The 18,514-nt window shown below is 46.3% G+C and overlaps 1 long non-coding RNA gene across 1 annotated transcript; it reads left to right on the forward strand.

Annotated features, from left to right (window-relative positions):
- The first annotated feature begins 3,027 nt into the window (after positions 1 to 3,027).
- LOC129479228 (uncharacterized) lies at positions 3,028 to 11,564 on the forward strand. Its single transcript, XR_008656620.2, has 3 exons — positions 3,028 to 3,618; positions 5,723 to 6,797; positions 9,199 to 11,564. It is a non-coding gene; the product is annotated as an uncharacterized lncRNA (long non-coding RNA).
- The last annotated feature ends 6,950 nt before the right edge of the window (positions 11,565 to 18,514 follow it).

The raw sequence follows: 18,514 nt of genomic DNA on the forward strand, positions 1-18,514 counted from the left end.
TGCTAGGCACTGAGCGGAGTTTAGCACTGGCGCTTCCGCACCTGCCATGACAACTACAGAGTCATCGGACTGTCAGTTACTTACAAGGTGGAACATCCTTCAGTCTTGGTGGATGGTAAGCTTCAGTTTACTCTCTCCAGGTTTGGGAGATTGTGGGGGCTCCACACCCTGACAGTGGAAGGAACATAGAGCAAACCCCACCCAGGACTTTCCCTCAGAGGTCTACTCTGCTCCACATTTGTTCGAAGGTAAGAGTTTGGGAAAATCTCCCCCACCGCTGAACTCGAGGGTCCCCGGGTGTTTATCTCCAGGTGCAGCTAATATCACTAATGGAATTACAGCTGACCCTTTAACAACATGGGTTTGAACTTTGAGGGTCCACTAATATGCAGTTTTTTTTCACACAAATGTGGATAGCAGAGAGACTATGGTATTAAAAATTGTCTACTGTTTTCTAGAATTGAAGGGTGAGTTAGGAAGAGAAATGATTAGTGCCCTTTCTGTGTAATCTGACTAGAACATTGTAAAGCTGTAAAACAAGGTGCTCTGTTATCCATGGACACTTATCACCAAGGCGAGGAGAAAACCCAGTGACTCCACGTTCACCTCCCCCACTGGTGACTCCAGGTTCACATTCTGCACCAGAGGCGCCGGGTTCATCTTCCCCATAGGAGAAACCAGGTTCATCTTCCTGACCAGTGACACCAGGTCCACCTTCCCCACCAGCGACTCCAGGCTCACCTTCCCCATCCAGGTCCACCTCCCCCACTGGAGACACCAGGTCAACCTTCCCCACTGGAGACACCAGGTCCACCTTCCCCACTTTGACTCCAGGCTCACCTTCCCCATCCAGGTTTACCTTCCTCACCTGGGACACCAGGTTCACCTTACTCCAGGCTCAACTTCCCCACTGGTGACTCTAGGCTTACCTTCCCCACTGGAGACACCAGGCTCAACTTCCCCACCAATGACAGCAGGCTCAGCTTCCCCTCCAGTGACACCAGGTCCACCTTCCCCTCCAGTGACACCAGGTCCACCTTCCCCACCAGTGGCATCAGTGACATGGGGCCCCACTCCCCACTGTGACACTACTGACCCCTTACCTACCAGTGTGACAGGCTTCCCTTTTCCAGAATTGGCCCAGGCCTTCCTTCCCCACTACAGTGAGAGGGCAGAGCCCCCTGGGCAGCCCTTCCCATCACTACTTCCCTAGGCTCCTCTTAGAGACCCTGCTAAGTGATGGCCCCGCTCACAGAAGTGTCCCAGTCACTTGCCCGAGATTCTTCCATCTCGGGAACAAAACCACGTAAAGACATCGTGGCCACTAACCGGGGAGCCCGCCATGAACATTGTAAGCCAGACAGTTCTGTCCAAGCCATCCCCAGTAGGGGCTGAACGTCCAGTCCAGCATGTTGAGGGAAGTTATTTATCAGAGGACGGTGCAGGTGGCTCAGTCTGTGTTGCTCTGTGGTTCTCGGCATCAGGACCACATGCCGAGAACCACGGCGCAACACAAATGCCGAGGTCTTTGAGTATCCCACTTCCCCTGGGAGTGGGTGGTGTCTTAGTCTTTCCCATCCACATTGCAGCAGGGTTTGATCCAAGTGGGAGGAACCTGAGGATAACCAAAACCCTCTACCGATTCCCTGCAAACCAGGCCGTGAGTCCCAGTCCCCCGGGCTGGTACCCAAAGCCTGCTCTGCATCATTGCCCGAGGTTTTTCCTGGGTGTCTTGGGAGCTTGTGCACGTGTGCAGGTGACCCAGAAGTAGCAGCTATGTAACTCACCAAAGGCATCCTCAGCCAAGGAGTGACAAGAGGGAGTAGAAAACCCCAGAATCCCATCTTATGGTGTGATTTAGGGCAAAGTCCAGGTCACAACTAGGAAGGTCCCCCGGGGACTGAGCCCAGTTGCCCCAACAGTGACCTGTTCCTGAGTGCACCCTTTGTGGCATCTTTTCCATCCCTGTCTTGCATTTCCTCTCCCTGCTTGGGCTTCCCAGATCACTGCCCAAGTAAACCACCTGCTCTTGAGTCCTTGTTGCAGCATCTGCTTTGGGGGATACCTAAACAAAGATGAAAGCTTGGTCTGGGGCTCTGGAGAAGGCATGTAGTCAGTGTCCAATAAGTGCTAGCAATTATTACCATCACTGCATTCTGGAAATGCCTTATATCATAACATGGTTAGTTTCATAACCCAGTTGTAGAAAATTCCAAAGAAATGTAAGGACCTGATTCCTGGATGGATTTTATACCTAAACTGTGCTTGTACCTGTCTAATGTTTAATTCTCCAAGATCTGAGAGATCTCACCCTCCTTGTGTAAACCACCTGGCCACCTGTCGCTATGAGTCACTGCCCCATGGCTTGTGTGGGGTGAGGTTAATGTCGTGGCACCATGACAACAGTACATCTCGGTCATGCTCAGTGGAAAAGCCTTCGAGGTGGAAGAATGCCAGACTCACGGTCAGCATGGCGGGCTCCCCGGTTAGTGGCCACGATGTCTTTACGTGGTTTTGTTCCCAGGAGAGGTACATAGAGATGCTTATAGCCTTGTTATTGCAGAGCTAGCTTTTACTGAGTGCTTGCTTCTCAGGCAGCTAAAGCACTGAAGGCCTTCATGAAGATTATCTCTTAATTCTCACAATGCTTCCCTGGCATTTAGTAGAAGAGGAAAGCAAGGCATAGGGAAGCCAAATGCATTGCTTACTGAATTCAAGTTTCCAACAAAACCTTTCTCCTAGCTCTGTCCCCACAGCCTTTGGTTGCCATTGACGTCTAACACACATTTGCATTTGCACACACATACACATCCTCACTTTCTCTCTCATCCCTTTAGACACCAAGAAGAGAGATTTTGGCTCACAACGTTTATGTTCTGAATTATTCCTGCTTTCATTCTTGAGACATGCTGCTCGATTTTGGAGATGTTATACCAGAATTCAGTGGAACTTGGGGGCAAGAAAATAACATAAGGGCAGTGAGAAGTGCCATCCCAGCAGAGCACCAAGGACAGGGTGAGCAAGAGGTCTGCCCTGGTGCAGGCCAGAAGGGGGTTCATCATCTGTGGGGGGTTTTAAAACAATAATAAAACCAAGCACCAATGAGGCTGCTCTTTATGGTCACTGCACACTAGGAATTCCCCACCACATCAATCATGACACACTGTTTTCCCCCAAAAGCTTTTCTGATGAGAGTTCTGAACAAGTGCTGCAGTTACCAAAGCTTCAGCGATAGGTACATGAGCTTCAGGTGAGCATGTAGTCATTACTGATCCTTTAATAAACACCGTGTCAGTTCAGAGAACTCCCAGCAATACGGTCACCTCTGACACACATGGACCGAGCTTCCACAGGCGCATCGTGAGAGACGTTTGTCAGGGCCCTGGATCATTCAAGCTTGCTTCAGGCACTGCTGGGGTCCTCAGCCCTATGGAGATACACATTCCTGTTCCTGAACGGAGGCAGCAGATATGATCTATGCAGCGACTACACAGTGAAGGTAAAGATGAAGAAACACATCAGAGTTCCTTCAGTGTGACCACTTGGAATCTGCATTTGTGTTTATAATTCCAGACAGTGACATAGGGTTAGAACTGTGAGGTGTACCATTTTTATTAGGTAAGTTCAGATTTTAGCTCATGCATATTTATTTCATGTCGTGATTATTACTGACAATAATTTTGTCTTATAGAAGAGAGGAGGGTTGGCATTGATCTGCTCAGGGTGTCAAATATGCCAGGTCTGTCTGCTACATCACACTATAACTGGGGCAGAAATTCAGGCCCTTTTTGGGTTTTGTTTTTGCATACAGTTGTCCTACACCTGAAAAGCAGATGGTATACTACACATACTGTTACATTTTCTCTTGCCAAGGTGCAGGTGTCCTTTGTGTGTTGTTAAACCCTCACAATATATACTTCATGGAAAGCATACATCCCAGTCAAGCCCATAGGAAAGGCATTACCCATTGACACTTCTGAAATCTTCTGCCCGTGTGGTTCTAGCAATACAAGAATGACTGCTTGAGAATCTCTAGCCCGGCATCTCCAGGCCCCTGGCTTTCCTCTGTGCTGGAGACAATAGTGCTCCACAGGACACTCCTTTGTGGCTGGCACCCACATCCCCCTCCTGCTGGAGCAATGCTGCTGAAGTCTCTAGCTGAGCCCTCCCCAGGGCCTGCCTTCAGCCAGGTTCTACCCCATCCTTGAGCTGCCCCCATCCAATGGCTGGTTTAGGAGGTGCGTGAAGGTCTAGCCTGGTGCATTAGGACAAGCCTGAAGTGTCCGCAGCTGAGCCTTTCCTTGGGCCTCCACAGCTCAAATTCTCCTGCTGCCCAGTCCTGCCTCCTTACTCCCTATGGGCATTGACTCTGGGGACACCCCCAGTCTACTGCCTATGCACAAGTCAGGGGCTGTTCCTGGGAACTCCGTTATGACACATCCCTCCTCCCCAAACCCACACCTTGCGTGGATTTGGCTTTCTGGCCAGTGCCCTCTTCCCCAAATGCACCTGTAGGTCCATCTTGGTCCCTGTAGCAATCAGTGCTGTGCATTAAGTATGTCCTTCTGGGCTTGTGGGAGGCTTCTGTTCCTGGCCCCTGTGTCTGATAAGCTGGGGACACATATGACATGTGTCAGTTCCAAGCGAACTGTTGGTTACAGCAGCACCATACTGAACATCTGACTGATAAATCTCCTTTGGGTTAGAACCTCCCTCCCTGCATTTTTCTGGCCATTTTTACCTTCCAATTTCTGGACAAAATGCAGCCCTCTCTGTAGACCTCTGAATCCAGTAGGGATCCAGTGTTCATCTTTGTTCTCTTGATGTCCATCTTCCCCAGGAGACTGACAATGTCTTCAGGACAGGAAGTGCATCTTAGTGACCCTCCATCCCTCACAAGGCCTTGGTCTGAGTAGAGAGGCATGCTTGCTGAGAGGACAGGGGGCTCATGAAGACCTGAGTGAGGTGCCCAGGATAGATGATGAATAGGCACGTGCGATGTAAGTCTGCCAACAGGAGAGCCATTCCTGACACTGGTGCTAAATGTCACATATCACGTTCCTTTCATCAGCCATAGAGCAAAATCCCTGGACTCTCACTCATCTACTGAACACCCCACGTTCTTAGACAAAAGAATGATTTAAGTGGGTCTGCAGTATTCTATAACATATTGTTCTTGGCACCATATGCTTAATACTGATATCAGGTGTTTGCTCCCAGTTACTTCTGCAGGCTCATGTATTGAGCAAACATCAGTATCCTGGGGCCCAAATACTGCAGAAAGCAACTGAAAATATGACAATGACTACCATTAATATCAGCCCTAATGAACTTTCTATTGTGTCCAGAGTACCAATACTGTCATTTCAGCAACTCTGCATGGGTCTCAAAGGGCAAAATCTACTATCCCTGCCCTCTGCAGAGGCTCAGGGGGGCTGACTGCCTGTAGGGGAACCACAGCTGGAATGGGGCACCCGCTGGAGGATTCTCACAGAGCAGCATCCTGCTGGGGTAACCACCCTCTCCTGCTGCTCTTCTGCCTTTGCCATTACTGGTCCTGTTGTCTGACTCACTTACAATATTTTGAGGAGGACCTGAGGGCTTCCCTCTTCATTCTGTTCCTGAATTATTTCCCCCAAATTATTTCAGATTATGTATTTACTTTTAATTATCTTTATATTGATGATTTGTTCTAAAACTCTGTTATGTTGATTTATTTTAGCCTTGGTATTTTGATAACACCACTTAAGCCTCAGCTGTCTGGCCAGTTAAATGAAACAAATCATATGAAGCAAGCACATGCTGATTTGTAGGTCTGCCTTCTCACTGACCTGCTGTGGGGCAAGAATTGGGTTCCAGCCCCTGATCTGCACAGGAGTGCACAAGCAGTCTGCCACCCAGGCAGCTTCTGTGACTTCACAATCAAAGACGTTTCTGAGGCTGATGATTATTCCTTGACCTCAGCATCCTCCTTCACAGTACCTACTGCAAGGGCAACTACTGCTGAGTACAGGAGCTGGGAGAGATCTCGCAGGCAAAGAAGAGAGACAAGTGCAGTCCCATGAGATCCAGAATGCTTGTGGTCTACCCCACAGTCAATCAACACCAATTCTGGTTTGGAAATCAATGCATCTGCACTCTGAGTTGCATTGGATCCTGGTGGACCAGAGCTCTGCAGACTTTCCACTCTCCAGCCTGTGTGGAGAAGTTGTAATACCAAAAATGACATTCTCCAAACTCCCTTGCAGCTAGATTCTGGGCCTGATTTTATTTCATTTCGACTAGGTGCCCGTGCTAGCCATTTACAGGACAGAAGGGAGTGGGGGCTGTGCTTTGCCATGTCTGCCGTTTCCTGGTGAAGTGAGTGGAGAGGTCCTGGTTTTCTGCAGCAGTTTTAGCAAGAGGTCCTGATTTATGGGCAGTGGCTCTGTGAGTGTCAAGAGCAGGACTTGCAGCAGCCATTTTGCTTGTGAGCAAGTAGCAGACACTCATAGTTCTGGGCCTCTTTTTGATCCCTAGCTCCTAAGGTGAGGTATTCCTGAGGCTTTGGTTGTGGCTGGTTTTCCAATTTCCTAATCATAATAGAGGTGGGTGATCTGAGAGCCAGAGGAAGCCCAGCATCCTTTTTCCCCACTCCATTGTCTAACTTCTTGCTGGAAGCACTATGGGTGGAGTCATCCGGCATGTCCACTAGGCTGCCTAGAGTAGCTCTTTGCACAGTGGAACACAATCTTGAGTGCATAAATGATGCATCCATCTGGAAGATTCTTCAAAAGAGGTGCATTTCTCATGAGTCGGTAAGTCTCTATGCACAACAGGTCACAATAAATTGGAAGTGCTAGTGTTGGGATGTTCTTTATTATTAATGATAGGAATTTCTTCATTGGCCTTTAAAAAAAACTCCTGGAAGGTGAGTATTAGGTGGAATCAGATTTGCTGTCCTGTCCCTGAAATTCAGCCTTTCTTTCTCCTTTCCCTCCACCATATTAGATTATTTTCTAACTACAGCACAAAGGCAGCCCATGGATTTAATTACTCAGAACCATATTTCCTTTCATTAAAGGGATTTACTTTAAGTCCTAAACAAGTTTGACATTCAGCCTATCTACTTTAAATAACAAGTGATTTTCTTTGTTCTCCAAGGTTGCTACAATAAACATGCTATTTTTAGGTTTTAAGTGTAAAAGTTTAACATAATCTCTATTCACCCCCTGCTTCCCAAGAAGGAAATATTTTTGCATATGCAATTATACACAAGCATATTCTTTTGTTTTACTTTATCTTTACCCAAGTGGGACTTTAGAAAGCTTACTATTCTGTAACTTTTAGCACTTCTTTAGTACTTCCGTAACTTTTAGTACATCTTGGACTTCTTTGCTTAGCAGGACAGATGATGGAAAGCCATCAGAATAGCAAGGATATATTGAGCATTTCTCATGTGCTGTGTGTTAAACTAAGCCCTTTAAGTGGATTGATACCTTTGATCTACACAGCAGATAGGAAGTCGGCACTTTCTAAATCAATCCTGCTCTTGGAGAAGGTTATGCATGTAAATCCACCTGGCCCCTCCTCCTCACATTCTAACTCCCTGTTATAAAGCCAACTCCTGCTTTATAACAAATACTCGTATCTACTTGGTAAGTGCCCTCTCATCTTTTTTCTTGTTTAGACTTTCTCCAGCTCCATTACAGGGACATATTAATAGATTCTATTAGTACTTAGGATATAGAATGCATAGGAAGAATGGACAATTTTATAATATTATGCTTTTTATTCAAGAAAAAGACAGAGATTTTTATATATTGAAAGAGAGACTGGGTCAAAGACGCCTCTGGGTATGTTGTTGGCTCCTTTCAAGTACTTCTTATGGCTCTTAGCACAAAGACAAAATTCCTGCCTCTGTGCCAGGTTTTTGCCATATGTCCAGCTTGTCTCATCCAATATGGGCGCATGGCCCCTCAGTTCTTTGAACGAGAAGGCTCCACGCCACCACAGCACAGGCCTTTGGACACTGTTCTCTCGGTCTGGGATGCTTCCGCCCTCTACCCAAATAACTCCCACACGCCCTTCAGATCCCAGCCTGAACACTGTTTCTTCAGAATGCCTTTCACGGCATATACTGGCATTACCAAAATTTTTCTGTCATTTTGATAAAAGAAAAACTACATACAATAATCTTATCTACATTTCTTTGTGTTTGAGTTGAACATGTTTCTTGTCCATTTTTGTTTCCTCATAAACAGCTCGCTTGTACTTTTAAATCATTTTTATGGAGTTGTTCCTTTTTATTTATTCACAAGAACTTATTTATATTAAAGAGATTATTTGTCCTATTTCTTCTATATATGTTTCAGTTCTAACTGAAACATGGTGAAACCCCATCTCTACTAAAAATACAAAGAATTAGCCGGGCGCAGTGGCAGGCGCCTGTAGTCCCAGCTACTCGGGAGGCTGAGGCAGGAGAATGGCGTGAACCCGGGAGACGGAGCTTGCAGTCAGCCGAGATTGTGTCACCGCACTCCAGCCTGGATGACAGAGCAAGACTCCATCTCAAAAAAAAAAAAAAAAAAAAGCTTTAAAATTGCAAAAAACATTCTTTGTTCATGGGACATACAGAAACAGCATGAGCTGGCTTGGCCAACTCCTGCTTTACAACAAATACTCATACCTACTTGGTAAGAGCCCTCTCATCTCTTTTCTTGTTTAGACTTTCTCCAGCTCCATTACAGGGACATATTAATAGATTCTATTAGTGTTTAGGATATAGAGTACATAGGAAGAATGGACAACTTTATAACATTATGCCTTTTATTCAAGATAAAGATAGAGAGTTTTATATATGGAAATAATCTTCTTTTATGTTCACACTGGGGACTTAACATTTCTTTCTCATCACATGTTCATATTTCTTAAATTTATTTCTAGGACTTTGGTTTTATAGTGTTATTCTGAGTGACATTTTTCTTCTATTACATTTTCTAAAGAGTTGTTATTTGTATATCAAAAAGCTATTTATTTTATATTAATATTGTAAGAGCCGCCTTTTATTGTTATTATCTCTTAGTGTTTCTAATTGTTTTTCAGGGTTTTTTTTTTTTTTGGCTGTAAGTATATTGCCCACAATGAATAACAGTAAGCTTTCTCTTTTCCAAAACCTATGTTTCTTATGCTATGATCCTGTTTTATCGCACTGGTTAGCACTTCCCGAATGACGTAGTGAAACTGAGCATTTTTGTCTTGTTCCTGCGAGGCCTGGACCTGCTGCCCCAGATGAAGCCCAGCCTCAGGGGTGAGGCTGCCCAACAAGCTCAGAGGGAGCCACAGCTTGAGTTGTCATCGATGTCGCTGTTGGCCCAGGGGTGAGTTGGTACCACCTAACACCCCTCAAGAGGAGACCCAGCCTCATGCATGAGAATGGAGTATTCCTGGGAGATAGCATCTCCCTGAACACAGACGGGATCTGGCAGCGAGGACTGCAGTGCCTGACCCCTGTGAGCCAATGCCTCCAGAACCTGAGACTTCAAGTCATTGCCCATCGGAGGGATGGACTGAATCACGTCTCAAAATTCAACCAGATTTCCAGCTGGAGGCCAGGGGAATCTGGAAACATTAATTGCCTCCCCCATTAAACAGATGCATTTGCTTTTGTATTTATTGAATTAATTTACAAAATGCTGCTGTCTTGAGGCAAGCATTCCCTGGAGCTTGCAAATACCAGCTACTACCACGTAGTTAATATGCATTCAACAGAAGCAGTAATGTCAGGGTTACATTAGCACCAACCAAACAATACAAACATCCAGAGTTTTGAATTCTCCAACCTCCAAGACCTCTGTGATTTACTGTCTTTTAGGGTTCCATCTAGATAGGGAAATTGGATTTCCTGTCAGAAGTTTCTGTGCAACACATTCCTGAACTTCCTTGAATGGTTTGACGTCTTTCTGAGGTTTCTGGCATCAGTCCCTAGGGCCGACTGCTACCACCTTGAATCCAAGGGGACTGTTTTGGAGGAGAGGAAGGGGGAACCTAGTTGCATCTTCCTGGTAGTGGGACAAGTTAGTCCAATGTGTTTTTCACAGTCTTCTAGATGGGAGAAATGCCTGTGGAGTCCAGCATCCAGGTGTTTCTGAAATTGTTCCCGTGAATGAAGGCATTTGCCTGCCTCTGCCATCCCAATCCTGCCTACCCACTCTTTCCTCTTCTGATGAGATCTTTCAGCAAATCAAGGCTGGGGCTTGGCGAGTGACTTCCCAAGCATCACCAGCTCTCTGTATTTTGAAGTCTCTGTCCATACTGCCTGCTTTGAAAGGAAGAGAAGCTGGGCAGTACCCAAGGAATCTAGAAACAACATTTTCCTCTGCTCCTGTGCTATCTGGGTAAAACTGATCAAACAACACATTTTCTGAGGCTAGGTTTGCTTCGTTTCTTTCTTTTTTGTTGTTGTAAAAGTTTGGTGTGGTTTTTGTTCTGACTTACTTTTACACTTTTTTATTATTGACACATAATAACTATATATACTTATGGGGTACAATGTAATTTTTTTTTGACAAGGGGTCTCACTCTGTTGCCTAGGCTGGAGTGCAGTGGCACGATCATGGTTCACTGCAGCCACTACTTTCCAGGCTCAGGTTATCCTCCCACCTCAGCCTCCTGAGTAGCTGGGACTATAGGTGCATGCCATCATTTGTAGCTAATTTTCATATTTTTCACAGAAACGGGGTTTCACCATGTTGCCCAGGCTGCTCTTGAACTCTTGGGCTCAAGCTATCCACCTGCCTTGGTCTCCCAAAGTGCTGGGATTACAAGCATGAGCCAGCACACCAACCCTGATGGTTTAGTACATGTGTGTATTGTAGAATGATTAAATCAAGCACATTAGGATATCTATCATCTCACATACTTGTCATTTTTCCTTGGTGAGAACATTCAATATCTACTCTTTAAAAGCAATTTTGAAATATATAATACACTATTATAACCAGAGTCACCATGCTGTCCAATAGATCACGAAAATGATTCCTCCTAACTGAAACTTTGCACTCTCTGATCAACATCTCCTTTTCTCCATCTCCTCTTCCTCATTTGTTCCTTAAATTATTTGCTTTGGCCTGAAAATACCCTTGGAAGCATCGTGCCTCACACCAGCTAGTAGGAATAAGTACAGGAAACTATGTGACTGCCCCTCAGCAGTGGAATGTATAATTGAGTCATGGTCTGTTCCCACCAAGGAATGACTACAAGATGGTGATAAGAAGCTGATGATCTACAATGATCTGAGGTAATATGTATGAGAGTCTTGCAAAGTAAATTGAGCCAAAGAAGCTGGATAGAATAGTACAAATTGTACTATTCCATTTATACAAGGTATAAAATCCAGTGGAACTAGGCTATGCTGTCAGAACTCAGGATAATGCCGGGCCTAGTCATGACCAGGAAGGGGTATGTGGTGTGCTTCTATGTGTAGTGTGGGTGACCCACTGTACTGCTTCAGAGGCTGGATACGTGGACATGTTCGGTTTGTGAAAATTCAACAAACTGTACACTTAGGAAAGGTGCTGCATTTATGTGTGTGTATGTGTGTTTATATACCTTAAATGTGTGTCTATATACCTTAATTTTTTTTTTTTGACGGAATCTTGCTGTGTCACCCAAGCTGGAGTGCAGTGGCACTCTCTCGGCTCACTGCAACGTCTGCCTCCCAGGCTCAAGCGATTCTCCTGCCTCAGCCTCCTGAGTAGCTGGGATTACAGGCACACGCCACCACGCCCGGCTAATTTTTGTATTTTTTTAAAGCAGAGATGGAGTTTCACCATGTTGGCCAGGCTGGTCTCAAACTCCTGACCTCAATGATCCACCCACCTTGGCCTCCCAAAGTGCTAGGATTACAGGCATGAGCCACTGCACCCGGCCCTTAAATTCTTTTTGAGATGGGCTCTTGTTCTGTCGCCCAGGCTGGAGTATAGTGGTATGATCATATCTCACTGCAGCCTTGACCTCCTGGGCTCAAGCAATCTTCCTACCTCATCATAAATTTAAACATGAAAAAGAGCAAGGACAGTTCTGCTGTGGGGCATGCAGACAGAAAGCTCCAGTGGGCCTTGTAAAGGCAGAGCCGCCTTCAGACACCACCGCCCTTGGCCCACAGCACTTCCCTCACTGCCCTGTGCTCTGGTCCCTATGTCCCTTCCCAGGGAATGTGAGGGATAGGAGGGCCTGGCACTTGGCAGAGGCCACCGGCCCTGGGCCTCGAACTGTGATGGGATCCCTAAGTGCTTTCCCTACGGTGTCAGGGCTCTGAAGTTGCCAAGAGGACAACAGAAAATCATGTTGGTGTGGTGGTGGTTGTTCTCAACATGAAGACTCCGGATTATCCAGAACAATGGGAACCCCCAAGAGCATGTGGACTTTTGAAGAGGAGGATCCAGGGATTCTTCTAGAAGGTATTCACAAGGACAAGGAGAGCAGAGTTTATAAGATCAGAGAGATCAACGACCTGAAGGGCAGTGCTTGGTCCCAGGGTCCTAGGAGGAGAGAACCTCAGGAAGAGGACGGAATATTGCAGAGCCAAGGAAACAGGTTCCCAACTTGCAAACTTTTAAAAGTTATAATCCAGCATTTAAAAAATTATTACTGATACATTTGATTCATGAAAAACTGACTGTTCCTCCGCAAGAAACTCAATTCACCTCTTAGAAACTCTTAAAAAAAAATCCTCCCTAGACAAAAGAAGAAAACCAATTCAAAACTTCCACTTCCTCATTTCTTTGCGGCATCTCAAGTGCCCTTAAGGAAAACACACACACGCGCGCGCGTGCACACACACACACACCGAGACACACAGACCTATTTAAAAACAACAGGTATTTTCACATTGGTGCTGTGACCTATTTCTGGATCGGAAACTGGATAGCATGTTCACAAAGCCATCTCCCCCCCGGTGTTTGCTCTACACAGCGGTTGGGAAAGTACAGCCTCAGGGTCTAACAGAAAATGCATCTCTTCTTCTTTTTTATGGTCGAATGCCATGAATTTACTAGTTTATAGCATCTACTTTTGTATTATATACGGAGGCCAAGATTGGGGCTTAGCCCTGTCTTTTCTGGAAATGGTTCTTTTGAAATCAGCAAGTCCACTTAAATAAAAGAAATATTCCCCTGCCTCCCCTGGTGACTTGCATCCTCATTTTCATTCTTTTTCAAGACTTTGTCAGGAAGCCAGTAATGGGAGGTCTGTTCCCATTAAAGAGAGTGGTGGTGTGTATGTCCCTGTGAGTCTATCTGCCATGAGGACCCTTCCATATGTAGAACCATGACAAAATAAATATTTATGAAGGAACTTCAGAGAAGTTCAAATCTAGATATCCTCATCAGGGATAATATAGGAGCTTGAAATACGTGTGCAGATCACCTGGTTCATTAACTGTTAAGACATGGGCTGTGAGGATCCAGGATTGCTCAGCCCAGCAATCACAGAGAAGGCCCGCTGCGTGGTGAGGCTGCAGAGGGAACACCAAGGGTCCAAGTGGGCACCTATAGGGTTGCAGGGCATCTCTGCCTCAATTATTGCCATTCCACTGTGGATTTACACACTGCATTTCCACAAATAAAATTTTATTTTACATTTATCTATGCTAAAAAGAGTTGAAAACCACTGATCTATTTGAGGCCTTTATTTTACTTGAGCAGAGAGAAACATGACTGGTCAGGGAATCTCAAAGAGGAAGATAAGCAGACAGATGAGAGCTGTCAAACGTGAGCAAAATGAATGTTACGAAACAGCGGCATTCAAATTCAACAAACGGAACTCTCCCTGCTCAAGGAAACAGCTAAACACAGCAGTTTAAAATTTTAAAGGTGATCATACTTAATATGTTTGAGAAGATTAGAGTGTAAACTATCCTTGAAACAAGAAGAGACTGTTACAAAAAACTATAAAACTTTGAAATGTAAAAGATGATTGTTAATGAAACCTAGCAAAACAGACGACTGAAGAATAAACTAGTCAACTGAAAGACCAAGGTGTTCTTGTAGAATGTCATTCATGGGGACAAAGAAATCCAAGTAAGAGACAATTGACACGAGAGGGAGCTAGAAGTTTCTTTATGTATTTACTAGGCGTTCCAGGAGGAGAGAACAGAGAGACTTGAGGGAGGAAAATAATTAAATAACTGATAGAAGAAAATTGATCAGAACTTTTCCAGTTCAAAACCAGGGCTAGCTTCCTGGGTATGTGGCCCCTGTGGTCACATAAGGCTCTAAGCTCAGAAGGACTCTATGCTTGTCTGATTTTCATCTGTTGCCATCTTGAAATGCTTCATAATTTGATCTTTGAACTTGGGTTTTGTAAGTGAAGTCTGAAGGGGCCACAAACTATGTGCATGTGCATGTGCAGAGATACAGGTAATGCATTGGTCCCCATTCTTTGCTGCTCCATTCACGTTCCCAAGGCCCATGCACACAGAATTCCAGTGGATTCTGGTGGAGTTCAGCAACACTGAAGGTGAGTAGAAGGTAAGCGTGCTCTACCACTGAAGTAGGGGCATATGGAAGTCCCACGAAGCCACACACGATCTGTTGGAACCAGAACTTGTTTCAAATGCTTAAAGAAGGCAAAGGCCTTCTAAGAAGCAGAACCATGAAGACACCCTATCCCATCCCTTCTTACCTGGGCCACTTCCCTGTATTAGACAACCACAAACTTTGAAAATGATGACATACAGGGAAAGATGAGGACAAGGCAATCCAGAGTTCCTGTCCTTCAGTGCTTTCTCCCTCATTAGTCAGCTGAAGGTAGAGGCTGCTGGCACACGTGCATATAGCAAGAAGTAAAATACAAACAGTTGAGCTACTTTTGAGCAGCATTGTCACTGTTATGGTAAAAATGAAATACACATGCGTGCTCGAGCCACATAACACAAACCATAATTTCAGTGATTCCTCATGTGAGTTAAACACTTTTGTATTTGCATTTAGAACTAGCATTGCACAATGATAAAATTCATGCTAATACTTTAAAATTTTAACTTTACTTGGAATAACATTAAATAACATGAAAAACACAGCACGTCAAGAAAGAGACTCTGGAAGAGAAGAAAAAGCTGTATATTTTAGTATTGTTATGCCTTTGTCTTGCTTTTTGAACAGGTGTTCCACGTTTTAGTTTAGCACCGGTTTCTGCAGACCAGATAGCCAGTCCTATTTAAAAGGGCCCACCAATGCATGACAGAATGCATTTTTAAAAGATTTATTTTGGAACTTCAAAGGTAAAGGGAAGTTTTTGAAGTTTCCAGAGAAAGAAGGGTTAATTTACAAGAAATGAAGTGCCTGCGGCCAGCAATGTGGAGCTGGGTCAAGAGCGCTGCGGCTCTTTGAGCACAGGGCGCCGACTGTGGCTGGCCAGGGCTTGTGTGTGGCTCAGGGCTTCTGAGCAGGCTCATCCCTTCTGAGCAGGCTCATCCCATGTCTTGATCTGGTCTGGAAACCAAAGGAAGGTGGAGCGGACAGCAGTTGGGGGGCAGGGGTGGACTGGGCACATGGGGCTCGTTGTGAAATCCCGGGGCATCTCCTGGGAGCTCGTCTGCACAGAGCTGGCAGGGCCGGTGCTGGAGCCAAGCCAGTTTCCAGGAACGTGCCCAGACACAGCTTGGCAAGGTGGTGGGCTGCAGCATGTGAGGACAGGAGGAACACAGTGTCCCTGAGCTCTGCTGCCCCAGGGCTGGGCTCCTCGGAAGAACCAGGAGGCTGGAGAGGGCGAGTGCGCCAGCACTGAGGCACGCCACGGGCTGCTTTCGAGGCTGTTTCCTGTGTCAGTGTATGGGCAGGGCCAGCTCTGTGTGCTGTGGGTTTGTGTGCTGAGACACAACACATGCAGGCACACACAGACACACAGATACATGCAGGCACACAGATACATGCAGACACACAGACTCATAAGACATGCACATACAGACACACAGATACATAGATACACAGACTCATACAGACACATATATATATACAGACACACAGACACACAGACACACAGATACGTACAGATACACAGACTCATACAGACACACATGTACATACAGACACACAGACACACGCAGATACACATAGACATGGACATACACATGTACATACACACACAGACCCATACAGGGACACTTAGACACACAGACATACATGCAGATGTATATACAGACACACACAGACACAAAATGGAAACTTTTTCCTTCGCTCTTCAAATACAGAAAAATCATCCAAACAATTCATTTTGGCTAAGCCAACTCATGCCGGCATTAGGAGTTGGGGGCCAATGCAGAGAGTGCAGCTCTGCCTGCTGTCCTTCTCCTTTACTGCCCTGGTGGAAGCACTGATGCGCACTGCAGCCAAGGCTGTCCAGGAGGGGACGCATGGAGTACAATGCTTGGACACAGTCCAGCCAGCGAGGAGAGGCTGGCTGGGTCCCTCCCAGGGCACCCAGACTGTTCCAGGGCTGTGGGAGGCCCAAGAGAGGAACACAGCGACCCGTTTCCCGAGAGCTCGGCAGCCTCAAAATGGTGGGGATGTCATGTTCTGGGGCCTGAGGGAGAGGTCGTCAGCCATAGAAAGAGGGAAAACTATGTGGGGAAAGAGGCATGGGCTGAGGTTTCAGGCCCCAGGAAGGACTCTCCGGAACAGCACAGGCTGAGTGGGAGCCCATGCACAGCCACCTTGTGAGGAGTCACAGACGCAGAGGACATGCCCATGGAAGTGAGCACAAGCAGGTTTCCGTGCTGCCGAAATTCTGTGCATCCTGAAGATGCTTCATTCCAATCGAGGGAACGCAAGTCCACAGAGGTTTCCAGAAGTCGTAAATCATGGAATGCTTTCTCTCTTCCACTGACAATATCCACGCAAGAACACGGCAGAGGCTGAAACGGTCTTGGGGCAGGGGAGAGGCTCCGGCCTCGGAGAGTCTCGCCCTACTGCACAGCACATTAAGCTCACCCTGCGAGGTCGACAGAGGGCTGAAGCTGAAAGCCCATTGTATGGGCAACAAAGGACGAACACCCAGGCTGGGTTGCCTCCAGTCTCTTTCCTCAATGTGGCTTCCTGGGTAGCAAGCACATGGCTGGGTGGATCCCTATGGCAGGCCCAGGCCAGGTGAGGCAAGTGAGTATCCTTAAGCTACACCCCAGCGTCCCCTTCTGTCACCTCAGCCCTGGCCCTGGCTGAGGAGAACAGGTGGTCCTCAGCCATCTGGGGGTGATGGCAAGCTGGCGCAGGTTCCTTGTAGATCGCATAAGAACAGGGCTAAAGTACTAGGGACACTCACGAAGCCCCGGCTTCCCAGGATGGGGTTGGGGGTGGCAAAGGGCTTTCCATCCACAGGGACCCCTGGGCTGGGCCATGTAACTGTAGGGCATTGCCAGAACCAGGGTCACCATGGGCTGGGCACTCAGAGGCTGTTCCAGGTGGGAGTCCTCACTCCAGGCCCAGGGCAATGCCTGCCCTCTGTGGTACAAAGAGCTCATGCCTTTCTAGCACAACTCCTGAAGGGTAAATACCTACATGTGAAGGGGGACCTTATGCAGGGAGGACAGTCATCAACTGTCATCAACATTGACTTTTTTTTTGAGATGGAATCTTGCTCTGTTGCTTTGTCACCCAGGCTGGAGTGCAACATTGCACAATCTTGGCTCACTGCAACCTCTGCCGCTCGGGTTCAAGCGATTCTCCTGCCTCAGCCTCCTGAGTAGCTGGGATTACAGGTGCGTGCCACAGATGGCCGTGACGTGGCTGGTTTCATACCTCCACAGTGAACTACGCACATGCGGTAATTGTGGCTCAGGTGGTACAGAAGGCACAGTAAGAGGCTCAGGTCATCTGGCCACTAACTCCTACCCTCACATATCTGGGTGCTTTGGTTCTACGGAACCCATGTCCTGAAGAACCCATATCAGGCTTCTGTCCAGCAAGATTTCACACCCCGGGCATTGCAAAAGGCCATGGAAAAATGGTGGCTGCTAAGAGTTATTACTTATAGAGGCAAAGTGATGTGCAAATGTTATAGAAGGTCAGTATTATTATTATCATCATCAATATCTTGTGTAGAAGAGGAAACCAAAGCTCAGAGAGGTTGAGCAACTTGCTCAGTTTCACACAGACAGTAAAAAAGCATTTTTAAAAGATCCTCAAATTGAGGTGCTCTGGAATCCATGGACAAAGTCCACCTTCCCAGAGCATCTGAAAAGCCACTGGATATAATATGGAGACAATGAAGGTTTGCTGTGTCTCCCTCCCCAGCCTATTCTACTCTCCTTTGACAACTGTGGCCCTAACTGCAGCTCCAGCGTCTTCAGTGATGTCTACATCACAACAAAACTGAAAGTTAAAGGTAAAAGCACTAATTATCTGCAAACAGCTAATTTTTGTTTCACTGAATTTGTTTAATTTTGCAGCTGTTCTGGGGATCTCATGATTCATAAGGAGCCCTACAGATCTAGAAGGATGTGTGTCTTCTGCTCTAGAATCAGAACCAATAAGACATA

Source organism: Symphalangus syndactylus, chromosome 3 (genome assembly GCF_028878055.3).
Source record: "Symphalangus syndactylus isolate Jambi chromosome 3, NHGRI_mSymSyn1-v2.1_pri, whole genome shotgun sequence".
Taxonomy (NCBI): domain Eukaryota; kingdom Metazoa; phylum Chordata; class Mammalia; order Primates; family Hylobatidae; genus Symphalangus; species Symphalangus syndactylus.